Below are 15977 nucleotides of genomic sequence, written 5' to 3'. Positions count from 1 at the left end.
GAGGAAACTGAACCCAGAAAGAAAAGGCAAAATGATTTGCTCATAGCTTGGTTAGGACACCTAGGACTTGAGTCCAGTTTGGGGTGGGGGGATAGTAAAGAGGGGACAGAAGGCAGGGATAACTAGAAGCACGATATGTTTATTAACTGTTTGGATATAGGATGTAGTGGGATTTTAAAACTCTAGTCAGAAATGTATGAAGTAATATGATTTGAATAGTGTATACACGTCATGTAGCAACAATCATAACATCTACAAAGCAACTTAGTTTATAAAGTGCTTTAATACACACAGTATCATAGATTTACAGATAGAAAGAAACTTAAGAGGCCATCTAATCCAATTGCTTCATTTTACAGATGAGGAAATTGAGGCACAAAGCGACAAATGATTTGCTCATAGCCCGATACATAGTAAATAATAAAGGTAACATTTGGCTTGGAAACCAAGTGCTCTGATTCCAAAGCCAGTTCTCTGTCCATTATCGCATAATATAAGTACTACATTACATTTGATTCTCTTCATTCCATAAAGAAAAGGGCAGGAATTATTAACCCTATTTTAGAGATGAGGAAACTGAGGCTCAAGTGGTTGAGTGACTCATCTAAGGTTCCATTGGCAGTAAGTGGTAGAGTTCAGACTAAAAAAACAGGTCATCTAACTCCTAGCCCAGTGTCCTTTCTGTTTTGTGATTGGTTTATGGATACTTCTTTTTTTACTATATCATCATTTCCCAGTAAACCACCAACACTGAACCCTCCAAAGGCACAAAGAAAAATGGTCAAAACCATGCAATAAAGTAACTGTGTCTGACAGTGTGTGCAGCATTCCATACCTGCAGTCCCCCACCTCTGTACAGAGAGGAGGAAAGAGTCTCATCAACTGCTGAACCCAGAATCCTCTGACTCCTTGTCCAGCACCCTTTACACTAGACCACAGTGCCTTCCATTTGTTATTCTCAGGCTGAAGGGGAAGCAAGCACTTTGTTTCAACAGGAGCCTCCCTAAACTTCAGTGGGATCCAGAAACCAAATCAATCATCACCCACGGCAGTCTTGGACAATTTGCCCTTAGGCATGAAACTACTTTTGTAGGTAAAGATGGAGGAAAACCCCATTTGTTCCCACAAAAAGTTTCTTTCCAGTTTGTAACCCAGGCTCCCTTGGATTTTCAGTTTCTTTGGTATAGGTAATCCCTCCCCTGAAGCAGATCACAATCCCTCTGTACTTTACAATTCTGGGCTATAATTTACATCTAAAGAGTATAAAATAACCCAAAGACACTGAAGTCATCCCAAAACAAATGCTTTGATTTTGAAGTCTAGTTTACCTGGTTTAATAAAGAACAACATTTAATTAAAAATGTGGAAGTGGGGCTTTATATGTTTGTGGTAAATTTGTGACCCCTGTGAGTCTGCCTCCCATTCAGACCACACAATTGTGGCTCTCTATGACAAGGAGAGAAGAAAGGACAGAGAAGATTCAGAGCTTGGATCTCTAGGCAACGGGAGAGAATGCGTAGGTCAGGAGAACTAAAAGCCAATTGCTCCCAGTGCTTAACAGGGAGGCTTTAAGAATGAAATTAACAAGCTGTATAAGTAAAAATCTAATAAAGGGGTCCAGACTTGAGTTGGAAAGAAGATAAATAAGAAATGCTTAGAGCAGTGAGGCACCTGCCCTTATGTGGAAGGGCCCTAGGAGGGGAAGGAATTGTCTATCATTAATCCCTATGTATTCAAAGAATCTTTCTTTTTTCTTTTGTGAACCTGAATTCTATAAAACCACTCCACTAGAGTGAGGGCAGTGGGAGGATATTGCAGACAAGGAAGATTTGATGCTATGGCAGCAGCACTCTTTGTGGTAGCAAAAAACAACTGGAAACGAATTGGATAGCCATTGATCAGGGAAAGGCTGTACAAACCGTGATGTGTGCTACATAACCAAAAGATATGGGGAACATGAGGAATTCAGAGGAGGATGAGAAATCTTCTTCCAGAAGGAGAAAAACAAAACCAAGAGAGTACCACACTCAATGATTGTCATGATGTGGAGGACAGTGACATGAAAAAGAATCCTAATGAGCAATAGGTAGAAATGATGGATGGGGAGTGAGGTATATATTAGAAGATGTGGCTCCTGTGTCAGTTGGTTTTGCTTAAATCTGACCCCAAAGTGGGGAAAGCTCAGGAGAATCTTTGTTTTGTTATCAACAATGTCCTTCAGACAGAAATCCAATGTGGTTCAAGGGATATGCAAATTCCGTCATTTTTCTTGCCTAATTCCATATTTTGAACCAAAACAGTTGGACCAATTCATGGATGTTACCACCAGTGACTTACTAGTGTAGCTATTTCCCCTTATCACACCCAAACATGAATTTTTTCCATCTTTTTATTACCATCTTTGTCAAATCGGTGGGTGCAAGATGGAGCCTCAGAGTAGTTTTAACTTGCATTTATCTAATCATTATCAATTTTGAGCACTAAGATAATTTTTGACAATTTGTGGGTTTTTTCCCCCAAATCACAGAATTTTAGAGTTGGAAGTGACCTTAGCATCCATCAATTACCACACATACCTGAGAGTTCCCACTGCTACACATCTGATAAGTGACCATCTTGTCTCTGAGTGAAGACTTCCACTGAGGGGGAATTGACCAGTCTCAAGGCAGTCCACCCCCTTTGGCACAGCTCTAATTGTTAGGAAGCTTTTCCTGACACCAAGTCTACATTTGCTTCTTTTCAACTTCCACCCATAGCTCCTGCTTCTGTCATCTGAGGCCAAACAAAACAAATCTAAACCCTTTTCCACATGATGGCTTTCCAAGCAGTGGAAGACAACAATACTGTCCTTCCTGCTTCTCCTCTTCTCCTGGCTGAACATTCCAGTTACCTTCAGCTGTCTCTTACATGGTATTGATTCAAGGCCCCTCCGCATCTTAATTGACGTCTTCTGTATACTCTTCAGTTCATCAATGTCCTTTCTAAACTATGACACCCAAACCTGAACAAAATGCTCTCCATGTGGTCTGATCAGGGCAGTGCACAGTGGGATTGTCATCTCCTTATTTCCAAAAACTCCCTCAAGAAGTGTACATTAGGGGCAGCTAGGTGGCTCAGTGAGTAGAGCACTGGCCCTGGAGTCAGGAGGACGTGAGTTCAAATCCAGCCTCTGACATTTGATATGCTTACTAGCTGTGTGACCTTGGGTAAGTCACTCAACCCTAATTGCCCTGCTCTCCCCCCTCAAAAAAAATGTATACACTAGCTTTTAGGTCTGCCACATCACACTAGTGACCCATCCTGAGTTTGCAGTCCATTAAAACTTCCAGATCTTTTTCAGATAATTTGCTGCCTTATCATGCCTCCCCCATTTTGTATTTTGTAAGTCCATTTTCGAACCCAAGTATATTTTATATTTGTCACTATTGAACCTCATCCTTTTAGATTTAGCCCCAATGTTACAACCTATCAAGAGCCATTTGATCCTATCTTTTGACAACTTATCTATTATAGAATGGAGTTGAACTTCATAGATTTGTGTCAATTCCCTATAGAGTTTACATGTAATACTTTTATCAGAGATGTATTGTACAAAAATGTTTTCATAGTCTATATCTTTTTTAACTTTTTCTAGCTATATTTATTCCCTTTGTACAAAATATTTTTATTTTTGTAAAATCATAATCTATTTTGTCTTTTCTGATATCTTCTATATCATGGATACTTACAAATTCATCCTGTATTCAGAATTCTGAGAGATATAGCTTTCCATTTCCCTCTCACTTTTTACTAGTGTGATTTTTTTTTTATTCTAGCTCATTTATCCAGTTGGAATTAGGAGGAGAGAATGAGGCTGGAAACTTTGATCAGCTCTGCCTCACCTAAATCCAATTCACACGGAAGTCAAGGCACCCCCCTCATGATGTCATTGGTCTTCTTTGGAGAATGAAGGATGAAGAACAACAACAAATATGATATATGGTGTAAGATGCTACTGGTCTAACCCTGTTTTCCACCAAACTGCTCGCAAGTTTTCCCAGACATCCTTGTTTAGTAAATAGTTATTTCCCTGTTCATCCTTGGAGTTATCAAAGACTAGACTGTTATGTTTCCATCTCTAAATCTTGCTTATATAATCAGTTCCATTGATCAATTTTGCCATATTTCATCCAGTACCCAATAGTTCTGATATCTACTGCTTTATAAGTATGAAATACCAAATACCCTTCATTTTTACTTTTTTGTCTTTATTTCTCAATATGTTATTGACCTTTTGTACATCTGTGTAAATTTTGTCATTACTTTCATTAATTCTTTGAAATAGCCTCTTAGTAATTTCATTGATATAATATTTAATCTATAAATTAATTTGGATAACACCATCATTTTTACTAGATCATCATGAACTAGCCATTTATATTGAATCTCTTTGTTTAGGTCTTTTTAGCTCTTCTTCCAAGTGTTTTTTCCTTCATATACAAAAATGCTGATGATTTTTTTTGTGGATTTATTTTGTATCTGTTATTTGCCAAAGCAAAAAAAAAGCACTTAATTTGAGTGAGCTCTTTAGGATTCTATAAGTGAGCAAGTAGAGATAACTTTTCATCTTCCTTTTCAATTGTCATTCCCTTAATTTCTTTTCCAATAGAATGTATTTTCCTTTTTGACAGGGAATGTTTCATGTTTGTCCTTTAACACCTTGCACAATTCCTGGTATACAGCTGTCACTTAATAAGTGCTTAGTGAAGTGAGTTTAAGTGAATTGAATTGAGTTAATATCATATTGCTATAACTAGCAATTGTAGTGCTGTTTCAAATAATAATGGAAACAATGGACATCCTTCTTTTACTCCTTATTGAGAAATCTTCTAGTGTTTCTTCATTACAAATAATGCTTGTTCTTGGTTTCAGATAAATGCACTTAGTCACTTTAAGGAAAGATCTTTTCAGTTCTGGCTATCTTGTATTTTTTTTACTGTCATTTTATTAATGGTTTTTTCTATGTCATTGTTATCAATATGTGGTTTTTGTTGGGTTTGTCATTTATATGATTTATTATGATAATTGTTTTCCTAATGATAAGCCATCTTTGTATACTATAAATCCAGCTTATTCCTAATGAATATACTTTGGATATACTGCTGCAATATTTTTGTCAGGTTTTTATTTAACAATTTTGCATCAATACTCATGGTCTATGTTTCGTTTCTTGTTTGGGAATCAGAATGGTGTTTTTCTCATTAAAAAGTTTTAAAAGAAAAAAAAAGTTTTAAAAGAAACTTCTTTCTCTATATTTGAAAACAATATGTAATTCAAAGATTTTTTTAAATGTTTATAGAATGAATTGTCCATATACAAACACACATTTATTAGGACTAAGCTCAAAATCAATATGAAACTAGAAGAATAAAGACGAGAAAATCTGGCACAAAATTGAAACGATAACCTAATTCACTTAAACTTTTTATGCCAAAAATGAGAATAGATACAAGAATAAATATTATAATGGATAATTAGCATTTTCAAGGAAGCTTAACTAAGTTATATCAATTTCTACCTGAGTAGACCAAGTACACCAAGGAATCTAGAAATAGCTTAGTCAGAAAACACTTGAACTCTTTGCCAGGTAGAAAGTTATGACAGCCAAGGGCAACATCAGTTTCCAGCATAAACTAATTTGTAAGACAGTACAGAAGAGGGTGGTAGAATATCACAAGTAATATAACATCATAAAATGTCAAGAATTGGTGGAGGGAAAAACAAATTTGCAGAAACCTTAATGGAAGAACTGAACAAAGTCATTCCAAAGGCCTTTAAGGATGAAACTAGAAGAAGCACATCAATCAGATGAAAAGTGTAAAAAATCTGTAACAATTTTTATAACACACCTTTTTTATTCCATTATAGTGGAGCAACACATCACATCCCCCATGTGTTATAGGAGAAAGTAAAAATGGAACTAAAGAAAATGATGGTGGAAAGAACAGCTGAACTAAACCAAGTGCATACCAAGGAGGTATGCAGTTTTGAGGGAATTGAGGAATTGATTTTCAAGGAATCTGAAAGAGGGAAAAATACCAAAGAGGTGACTGAGATAGTATTAATCACTACTGTACCATATGCCTACTCTAACATCTCTACAAATTGTTTTATGGGAATAATCTATATGTGTATCCAGGACATCCTTGACAAAGATATAAGAAGAGAACAAGAAGACTTTCACAAATAATATTCTATAACAGAACACATCTTTACAATCACCCAAATGAATGAAAGACATAGAGTACACAGGAAGCTACTGAGATTATTGGGTGTTTGTCTATAAAAAAGCATTTGATTCAGTAGAACAAAACACCACCTCAGAGACTTGAGGCCAAAGAGATGTCTCCCGTAGATGTGTAAAAATTAACCAAAATTCCTTGAAATACGGAACAACAGAGAGAATTTCATTTGACTCTCTGATTATTAATAAAAAGCAAGGATTATACAGGGAGAAGTATGCTGGCCAAATGTGTTTATCACTATCTTAGAGAATGTACGGTGCAGACTCCAAAGGGAAAAGGAATTTCTTATTGATAGGTCTTCCAGATGCTCCTGTTTGTAAATGACATTTTGGAAGACAATAGACTCTCCTAAATGAGATTTATAATCACTCAGAAGGATGGATGGAGTTCCTACATACAACCTTGACTTGATGTTTCATTATTTATGAGGCCTTTAATCATAATGTGGTTTTTCTATCCATTTCTCTTAATTTTATCTCCTCACTACGGCCTTAAACCTCATGAAATCATGAAGGGAAAGGAAGAGGAAGGGAATAAATATTTATATAATGCTTCCTACATGCAAGGCCCTGTGCTAAGAGCTTCATTTTTATAAATATTATCTCATTTGATCCTCACAACAACCTTGTGAGGGAGATGTAATTATAATCCTCATTTTACGGTTTAGAAAAGTGAGGCACACAAAGGATCACACAGCTAGTAAATATGTCTGAAACTGGATTTGAATTCAGGTCTTCCTGACTCCAGACCCAGTGCTCTAGCCATTGTGCCACCAGATGCCTCTCCAAATGTTTTTTTGATTCAGTTAAAGTATTACAGATTTTAAAAGATTCTGTCCCACCATATTCTTTGAATCTGTATGAGTATAAATTCCTAAGTTTTTTTCTTTTTAACAAATAACTTTTTATGTATGTATATTACCATAATTTTCCCCAGTATTCCTCCCAATCCCCCCTCAAGAGCTAACCCCTATAACAAATAGCAAAATTCCTCTATAATATGGAGTATTTGAATGGGGAATAATATGAGTTAAGACTGGAAAGATATATGAAATCAGATTGTAGAGGACCTTTAATACAAAGCTAAGGATTTTGTATTTTTACAGAAGATTTCTAAGCATTATAGGATGGAGGAGGGAGCAGGGAGGGGTAACCTTGATCATATATATGATTTAGAAATATAAATTTTTCAGTTTTGTGTAGAATGGAATGGATGTGGGAGTGGAAGCAGAGAGACCAAATAGTACTGTTAGAATAATCTAAGAAGCAATGAGGGCCTGAACTAGGACAAAGGCTGTGTGAGTGAACAGAAGGGAACTGAGGTTAGTGAATCCTAGAAAGTTGACAGAATTAGCTATAACATAAGAAACAGGGACATTGTACATGGTGGCAGGTAAGATTGGCAGTAGAAAACAAGCACAGAGTTCCAGACTGGCAGTTAGCATCAAGAATGTATAGCAGCTGGAACATGGGGAACATAGTCATGTTAACTATGGCTTGGAGCCAGGACTACAGAGGGCAAAGCAGAATTTCAGATCCAGAGGAATTAGAATATCAGGCAAAGATTTAGGCCCAAGGTGACAAGCCAGGGTCTTAGTTATCAGGTAAACGGTTGATCATCCTCCATTCTTTGTAATTTCTCAGTATCATTGCTCACACTCCTGATATCACAAATGTCAGAGCTGGACACTCTGTTCAAAGATAACTTTGAAATCATCTAATCCAACTGACTTATTTTACAAAACTGAGTCCCAAAGACCTCTTTCCCTGGTCATAAGAAGGACTATTCTATCTCTAATCCTCACTGAAGCTCATCTTCTTCCTATGCCCTTTATCCCATTTCCTCTGACCTCCTCCTACATTTTACTCCAGCAATCATCCCCTTTATCTCATACATTGTAATATCCCTTTCTCAAATGGTTCTTTACCATCTGTTTACAAACACGTTCAGCTCTCCCAAACCCTGAAGAAGCCCATCTAGTGACATGTTATCTCTCTTTTCTCCCTTATTCCTACATATAAACCTATTAAAAAATATCTACAACCAGTTGCCAGTCTTTTACGTTCAACAGTGTCTACTGTAATTGTTCTCTAATAACTGTTTCACTAATAACCAATTGTCATATTCAGTGGGCTTTTTTCAGTCCTCATCCTTCCTGAAGAATATAACTCAGATTTTGGGGGAGGGGAAAGGTTTTTTTGTACTGTTCGCTCTTTTTAAAATTTTTTAAAATTAAATTGTGTTTTATTTTCAGTTTTTCTCTTCTTCCTCCTCCCCTCATTAAGAAAGAAACACAAATACATATAGTCAAGCAAAACAAATTCCTACATTGGCCATTTACCATCTGTTCTTACTATGTCATCTTAATAAATAACTTGGTTAAAAAGCTCCCTGAATCAATAGCCACATGAAAAATGCTCCAAAATATTATTAGTTGAAGAAATTCGAATTAAAACAATTCTGTGGTTCCACCTCACATTCATCAGATTGGCAAAGATGACAAAAAAAGAAAATGATAATTGTTGGAGGGGCTGTGGGAAGACAGGCACCTTATTGCACTGCTGGTAGAGCTGGGAATTAATCCAGCCATTCTGAATGGCAATTTGGAACTAGGCCCCAAAAGTCACTAAACTATGCATCCCCTTTGATCCAGCTATACTACTGAGACCTATGCTCTTAAAAAAACCCCAAAGAGGTAAGGAACCCATATGTACAAATATATATATATATATATATATATATATATATATATATATATATATATATATATATATATAGTGGCTTTTTTGTTATAGCAACAGGGAAAATGTCCATCATATAGGGATGGCTGCATAAGTTATGATATATGAATTTAATATAATAGTAATGCGACATTAGAAATAATGAAAGAAATTGTTTCAAAGAAAACTAGATAGACTTTATGAACTGATGCAGAGGGAAGTGAACATGACAAGGAGAACAATTTATACAGTAATAACAGCATTGGAAAAAACAACAATTGGGACAAGCTGAATAAACAACCAACCATGATTCCAGAAGAATGAAGATGAAAGCATGCTTCTCACCTCTTGGTGAAGAGATGATGGACATGAGGTACAGAATTGATATAAAATTTTGCACATGGATAATATGTGGATTTATTTTGCTTTACTATCCTTTACATTGTGTTTTCCCCATCATATTAGCGGGAGGACTTGTGAAGGGAGGTAGTTATTGAAAATATCGCCCCCCAAAAAAAATGAAGACAAAAAGAAATAAAAGAGGGTCACTGGAGCATCCTTAAAAATGCACAGAAGGGAACACAAGGAAGTTCAGAGGGAAACAGGAAAGCTCAGGAAATAATATATTAAATGTATATTTATATATTTGTATATATATATTTTAAGGAAGCTGTGCTTAATAGATTCACAGTTTCATATATAAGACTTTTTGTTCTACTTTGTATATTGAAATGTTTGCTTTTGTGCTCATTAAATTTAGAATGAAAATAAAATTAAATTACTTTTTAAAAACTCATGGAGTTAATAGGAAACACCAGTTGGGGGCTTGTGAATGACAGAACTAGAAAACCAGTTTCTCATGATTACCCCACTAGAACCATAAGAGAGAATAGTCTCCACCACTCTAAGTCCTCAACCTTCCAATGCAAGGGTGACTTTTGATGGAGGAGTACAAAGTGGGTATTATACTGTGGGGACTTCATCTGGGGTAATTTGGGAGCCTTTTACATTTCCCCTGGAGAGATTCTCTCTCTCTCGTTCATAGGGAAACACTGGAAAAAATTGGTGGTGGGAAGGTTCCTCTTCTTTGTTTTAGACCAGGGCTGTTGAACCTTAAGTTTTTACTGAGACAACAGACAATATATTTTGATGTGCCATTTTAGTAAGAGTTCAGCGGTAACTGGGCTTCTTTACTAAAGCATTTATGTAAATTTCTATGCTTGTAGGCGGGCCACATAAATCCCACGCTGGCCGCATGGGGCCCTTGGGCCGCATTTTGGACAGCCCTGTTTTAGACTATAATTAATTGAACAGTAAGTTTTCTGATGTTTCCCCTACAAGTCAGAGCAGTTGTAATGAATTTGACAGCTAAGTGGAGGACAGACTGAATGTGGAGAGACTGATGGCAGAGAAACCAACCAACAATCTGTGGTAATAGACCAATAGTCCTGATGAGAGCCTATACCAACATGGTGGCAATGTAAAGATGGAAAGGGGTATATGAGAGATATTAAGAAGGTAAAATCGACAGGACTTGGCAATAAGAGGGATGAGAATGAGGAGTCAAGGATGCCACCCAGGTTTTGAGCCTGGATGATTGAGAAGATGGTGGTGCCCTCAATAGTATTAGGGAAGTTATAAAGAGGCAAAGGTTTTGGGGAAAAGAAAATGAGTTCGTTTTTTGACATGCTGAGTTTAAGATGTCTGTGGGACATCAAGTGTGAGATGTCCAATAAGCAACTGGAGATTCAAGACTGGAGGTCAGCAGAGAGGTTAGGGCTGGACAAGTAGATTTGAGAATCTACATAGAGATAATTAAATCCATGGGAACTGATGAGATCACCAAGTGAAATAGTAGAGATAGAAAAGTCCCATAGTCTTTAGGGTACATTTTATGTAATGTATTTTATGTAATTTCCACTGATAAAAGCATATCAGTTTTGGATGTTGATCTATTTGACAAGGCCAAGCACTTTGGTGGCAAAAACTTTATTTTCAGGGTTTTTAGTAACTGTAGCTGTAGCAACTGCAGGAACAGTCCCCAGGCTGTATTTCCCCAGGGTTTGCTTCCCAGTATGGTGGCTGAGGGCGCTGGGCCGGAAGCATTGTTATTACCAAGGCCCTTGGATGCAGGGTCTCAAGCTGTCTCCATTAGGATCTGAGGGGAGATGGTAGTCAAGATGGTGAGAATGGTAGTCTGAGTTGCCTGGCTCATGCTGCCTCTTCTTCAAGATGCCCTGCTGCTTCAGCTAGGCTATTTTGTTTGAGATGTACGTGTGTGTGTGTGGCAGCTGGTGGGGATGGCTGGCCCCTTCTCCACAGGAATTGCTTCTGCAGATGACAGTTACAAAGACTGGGCTGGAATCTGGACTGGTGGTCTGTGAGGTGCCGCCACTTCTAGAGCTCCTGTTTATTGGTGGCAATTGATCAGCAGTTGTTGCTGGTGCTGAGGAGAAAGGTGGTATGAAGAAGGTAACAGGGTTAGGTCCTGCAGTGAGGGATACAAAGTATCGAAAGAAGAAAGAGCCTGAAAACGCCACAAGTATTTAACACATTCAATAGTATATCATGCATTGTTAAGGGCACCACCAGCCTAGGTTAGCACAATGTGACTACTTTTAGTGGGACCTAAATGATGATAGTTGGGTTTATAAACTTCTAATAGAGCAATGGGAAAACTATTGAATGTGCTGGAGAACAGACAATGAAACTTACCTCCCTCCTCTTTCAAGAGAGAGAGAGAGAGAATTGTTAGCATAGGTTGTGGTATACGTTATAGGATACAGTCTCTGTATTGAATGTTTTTCCTTAATTTTTTTCTTCATCATAAGGAAGGGTTCAGTGGGAGGAGGGAAGATAATTGTGATGTAAAGACAAAAGGCATTAAGAAACTATATTTTAAAAGAGTACTACTATTAATAAGTAACACTTTCCTCAGCATGACGATTTGGAAATTTTGATCACTAGAGTTATGCCTTAAGCATTTAGCTCTAGCCCAATACTTTCTGGATATTTGAACCCTTTGCTTAACCCAAAGAAATTTTTTGTTATGATGGTTGTATCACACTACCAAGTGCTGATAAAGCTTTAGAGAAGAGAAGGGACACCTCTCAATCTGAAGCAAAAGAAACAGGATAAGAAGAGAAATGCTAAGACAGTTATGTTTATGACAGCCCTAGGAAGATAGCCTTGATCTTCTCGGTGTGAGGTATGAGGTAACAGGTTTGGGTCCTGTTGGTGAGGGATAGAAAATGTGGAATGGGACCTTTAAGAAAAAAATAAAACCTCTTGGGAACCAATAAGAAATTAACACATTCAAAATTATATCACGCCTTGTTAGTTACCACCATGCCATGTTAGCACAATGTGACTACTTTTGGTGGCATCTAAATGATGACAATTGGGTTAATAAACATAACTTGAAGTTAAATAGCATTTGATTCAGATCTGAAAACAAAGTGGATTTATTGATCTTCCCCCTCCCCTCAACTCCTACAGCACTAGGTTATACTTCTCTTATGGGATTCTACTGTAGTTTGTAGCGATTTGTATCCCTGTCAGCTACCAAGTAGGCATACACAATAAACACCTGTTTTCGGGGGTTTTGTCTACATCTGAGAATTTACCAATGTAGAAGAACTCTCTGGTGTAGAAGCAACCTCCAGTGATACAGATTGGCAACTCCTTCGAAACTAACAATCTTAGAGAGTTGCCTAGGGCACCAAAAGGCAAAGTGACTTTCCTATGATCATACAGCTTGTATATGACAGAGACAGCTAGACATTGAAGTGGATGGAGCACTGAGCGTGGAGTAAGGAAGACAAGCTCAAATAAACCTCAGAGAGTTATTATTAACTGTGTTACTCTGGACAAGTCACTAAACCTCTGTTTACCTCAGTTAGCTCAACTGGTAAACGGGTAAAGTAACACTATCTACCCCCCAGAATTGTTGTGAGGATAAAATAAGACAGTATTTGTAAAGTGCCTGGTATGTAATAGATGTTTAATCAATGCTTCTTTCCTTCCTTCTGGACTTCAAGTTTGGTTCTCTATGCAATACTGGCTCACACTGCATAACAAAAGAATGAATAAAAGTAGTCAAGCTATAAGCAAACAAAAATTTTATAGAAATCAAAAAGGTGATTCATTGCATAGGTACTATAGCTCTTCAGGCACTCTGCCATCACTACCACAAAATTGGCACATGGGTGAAAACTTGGTGGAAATTGCCACTTAAGGACAGATATTTTGAATCTGTTTTCAAATGTACTGTTTTCAAATGTTTTTCAAAATGTACATAGACATGTTCTAGTCTATGTTTTGAACATACACATGTTCTAGTCTTTTTATTAAAGACTTTGCAGCTTTACTTGCTATACTAGGCCTGCATATAAGAGCTGGTATACCCCAAAACAGTCTTATAATTCAGGTTTGATCTCACTACCAAAAAGCAGAGAGAGAACAGTGTCTGGATAACCCAGAGAGGAAAGAGTATCTAGGAGGAGAAGATGGTCAGCAGTGCCAAATGCTACAAAGAGGTCAAAAAGGATAAAGATTTGAGAAAAGGCCATCATATCTGGCAGTTATGATCACTGGTAATTTAGGAAAGAGAAGTTTCATCTGGTGATGAGGTTAGAAGCCAGATTACAAAGGATGGGGAAGTGAATGAGAGAAGCGGAGGTAAGGAGAGGAGACAGCTAGGAATTTGGCTGTGACAGGGAAGAAAGATATATGCCAATAATTTGAGAGAATGGTAGGGTCAAGTGAGCATTTCTTAAGGATGGGGGAGACCTGAGATTGTTTGTAAGGCTCAAGGAAAGAACCAGTAAAATAGGAAGGCACTGAAGATTAGAGAGAGGGGCAATTTGCTGAAAATTTCTGGAGGGGAGGTAATCAAAAGTATTTAAAGGAATTTGTTGTGTTAAGAGCTGCCTCTTCATCAAAGACTGGAGAAAAGGAGAGGATGGGGGATGATGTCAAAGGGTTTTGAGATATAGAAGAGGGAAGAAGGAAGAGGGAAGAAGCATGATCTAATAATGAATGGCCTGTATTTTCTCCATAAAGTGTAAGGTGAAGTCTTCAACTGGACTGGTGGTAGGAGGTCCGAGGTGAAGATGTTTTCGAATAGCCACAGCACGGAGTGTGATAAAGACCCAATTAGGGAAGAGAAAAAGGATTGCTTTTTTGTAGTAAAGTTCCAGTTAAGATTAGACAACATGAATTTGTAGTGGAACCTGTCAGTAGAGTTGTTTGACTTCTTCCAGCTCTTTTAAGCAGTATGTGTATTTGGATTCTGGAGGTCCGAATTCAAATCCTGACTGTGCCACTTATTACTTAATGTGTGACTTGGCAAGTCACTTAAACTTCAAGCCTGTGTAAAATGAAGTGATTGTTCTAGATGGCCTTCGAGGTTCCTTTCTTATCCAAATCTATGACCCCATGAGTCTCCTTCTTTGCCTCCCAGTTCCCTCCTTTAAAGCTCTCTGAAGGACGGGGGCTGTTTCACTTTTGTTTTTGCATCCCTACCATCCCAGTGACTCGCACATAGTAGGACCTTAATTAATACTTGTTAATCAGCAGATCTCTAGAGTTCTTTCCAGTTCTCAAATCTTAAAATCCTAAACCCCTGTTGCTACTTAATCTAATCTCAGGTACTGTACAACATGATTTAAAGGGTATGGATCTCCTCTTCTGGGAGTTTATTCTTAAACATCAAACTGGAAAATAAAGAAAATATTGAACAGATACACAAGATGATACCAGGGCAAAACCATCCTTGTACTACTAGGAAATCAAACCAACCCCCCAAAACCTCAAAGCCTTTTCCTTCCTGCCATCTTTAGTGACACAAGACATTGTGGGGCTTTCTCTGGCTTGAAGTCTCAACCTGTGGGGCCCCGGGGCTGATCCCTGAAGCAATGGGGCCTACGGGGAGACTGGGCCACCTGGGTTCTGCCCTCAGCTGTGGGATAGCCCGAAGCAAGACGATTTCCCCAGCGGGAGGCGGCCCCAAAAAGGAGGCCCCGCAGAGATGCTGTGTGAGGAGAAGGACAAAATGGAAGAGAAAGTGCTTTGAATTCTAGGGCCCGCCTCCGCCCCACACGGTTTACAGCCCCAACCCTGGCTTTCTTCCCCCACCTCCCGCCGCCAATGAGGACGGGCTAGCTTTCCCTCCCTTTCTCCCCTCTCTTCCCGGGCCCCATCTCAAAGCAACGCCCCCGGGCCCAGGCAAGGCGCCGCGGCGGCAGTCGAGCGGCAGAGAAGGGGGTGCGAGCCCTGCCTCCGCCCGAGCCGCGCCTCCCGCGCATGCGCCGCCGCGCCACTCGGCCCCAGAGGAGGTGCCTCGGCGACCAATCGGGGCTCCCGGCGCGCCGGGAACGTGCCTACGCTACTCGGGGTCGGCTGCGTGCGAGGGGAGGGGGGCGACGTCAGGGTGCTCGGCTCGAGCCCCATCTCTCCTCGAATGAAAGGAAACAACCTCCGGCGGATTCCAACTGCTCCCGAACCGCCGCCGCAGGAGCCCAGCCGCCTGAGCCCGCTCCCGCTCGCTTCCGCGCGCTCCGCCGGCCCTGACTCGGTCCTGGGCCCAGTCGGTGAGTTGCCCGCTCCCCTGCCCCCCGGCCCGCCCGCGCGCCGGCAGTGCCTACCCCGAGGCCCCAAGTCCCGCTCCCGGGAGTTGGAGGAGGAGGAGGACGAGGATGGCGGCCGCCGCCCCTGCCCCTGCTGCGGGGGGACTCTCAGTGGGCTCCACCGCATTGTGCAGGACCCCGGGACCGAGCCTTAGCGGCCTCTTACAGGAGGGGCCCAGCCGGGGGGACTGGGAGCCGAGAAGGGGGCGTTTCGGGGGGTGGGGAGGACGGGTGCCCAGGTAGAGGGCTGCTCGCCCTTTTGGAGGGAGAACCTGGGGGGCTCTGGGCGCTTGGGAAGGGGAGGGTCCTAGTCTGCGGGGAGTGCGCGGGGAGGGGGGGGGTAG

General features: G+C 39.8%; 1 protein-coding gene across 1 annotated transcript in view; it reads left to right on the top strand.

Moving 5' to 3' along the window:
- The first annotated feature begins 15394 nt into the window (after nucleotides 1–15394).
- Nucleotides 15395–15977, top strand: part of PHF6 (PHD finger protein 6) — a 33634-nt gene continuing 33051 nt past the window's right edge. Inside the window, exon 1 of the mRNA XM_036740040.1 lies at nucleotides 15395–15597. The gene's annotated coding sequence lies outside the window, so the exon portion shown is untranslated. The remainder of the gene's footprint in view (nucleotides 15598–15977) is intronic.

Source organism: Trichosurus vulpecula, chromosome X (genome assembly GCF_011100635.1).
Source record: "Trichosurus vulpecula isolate mTriVul1 chromosome X, mTriVul1.pri, whole genome shotgun sequence".
Lineage (NCBI taxonomy): Eukaryota > Metazoa > Chordata > Mammalia > Diprotodontia > Phalangeridae > Trichosurus > Trichosurus vulpecula.
This window is presented reverse-complemented; position numbering and strand designations above follow the sequence as displayed.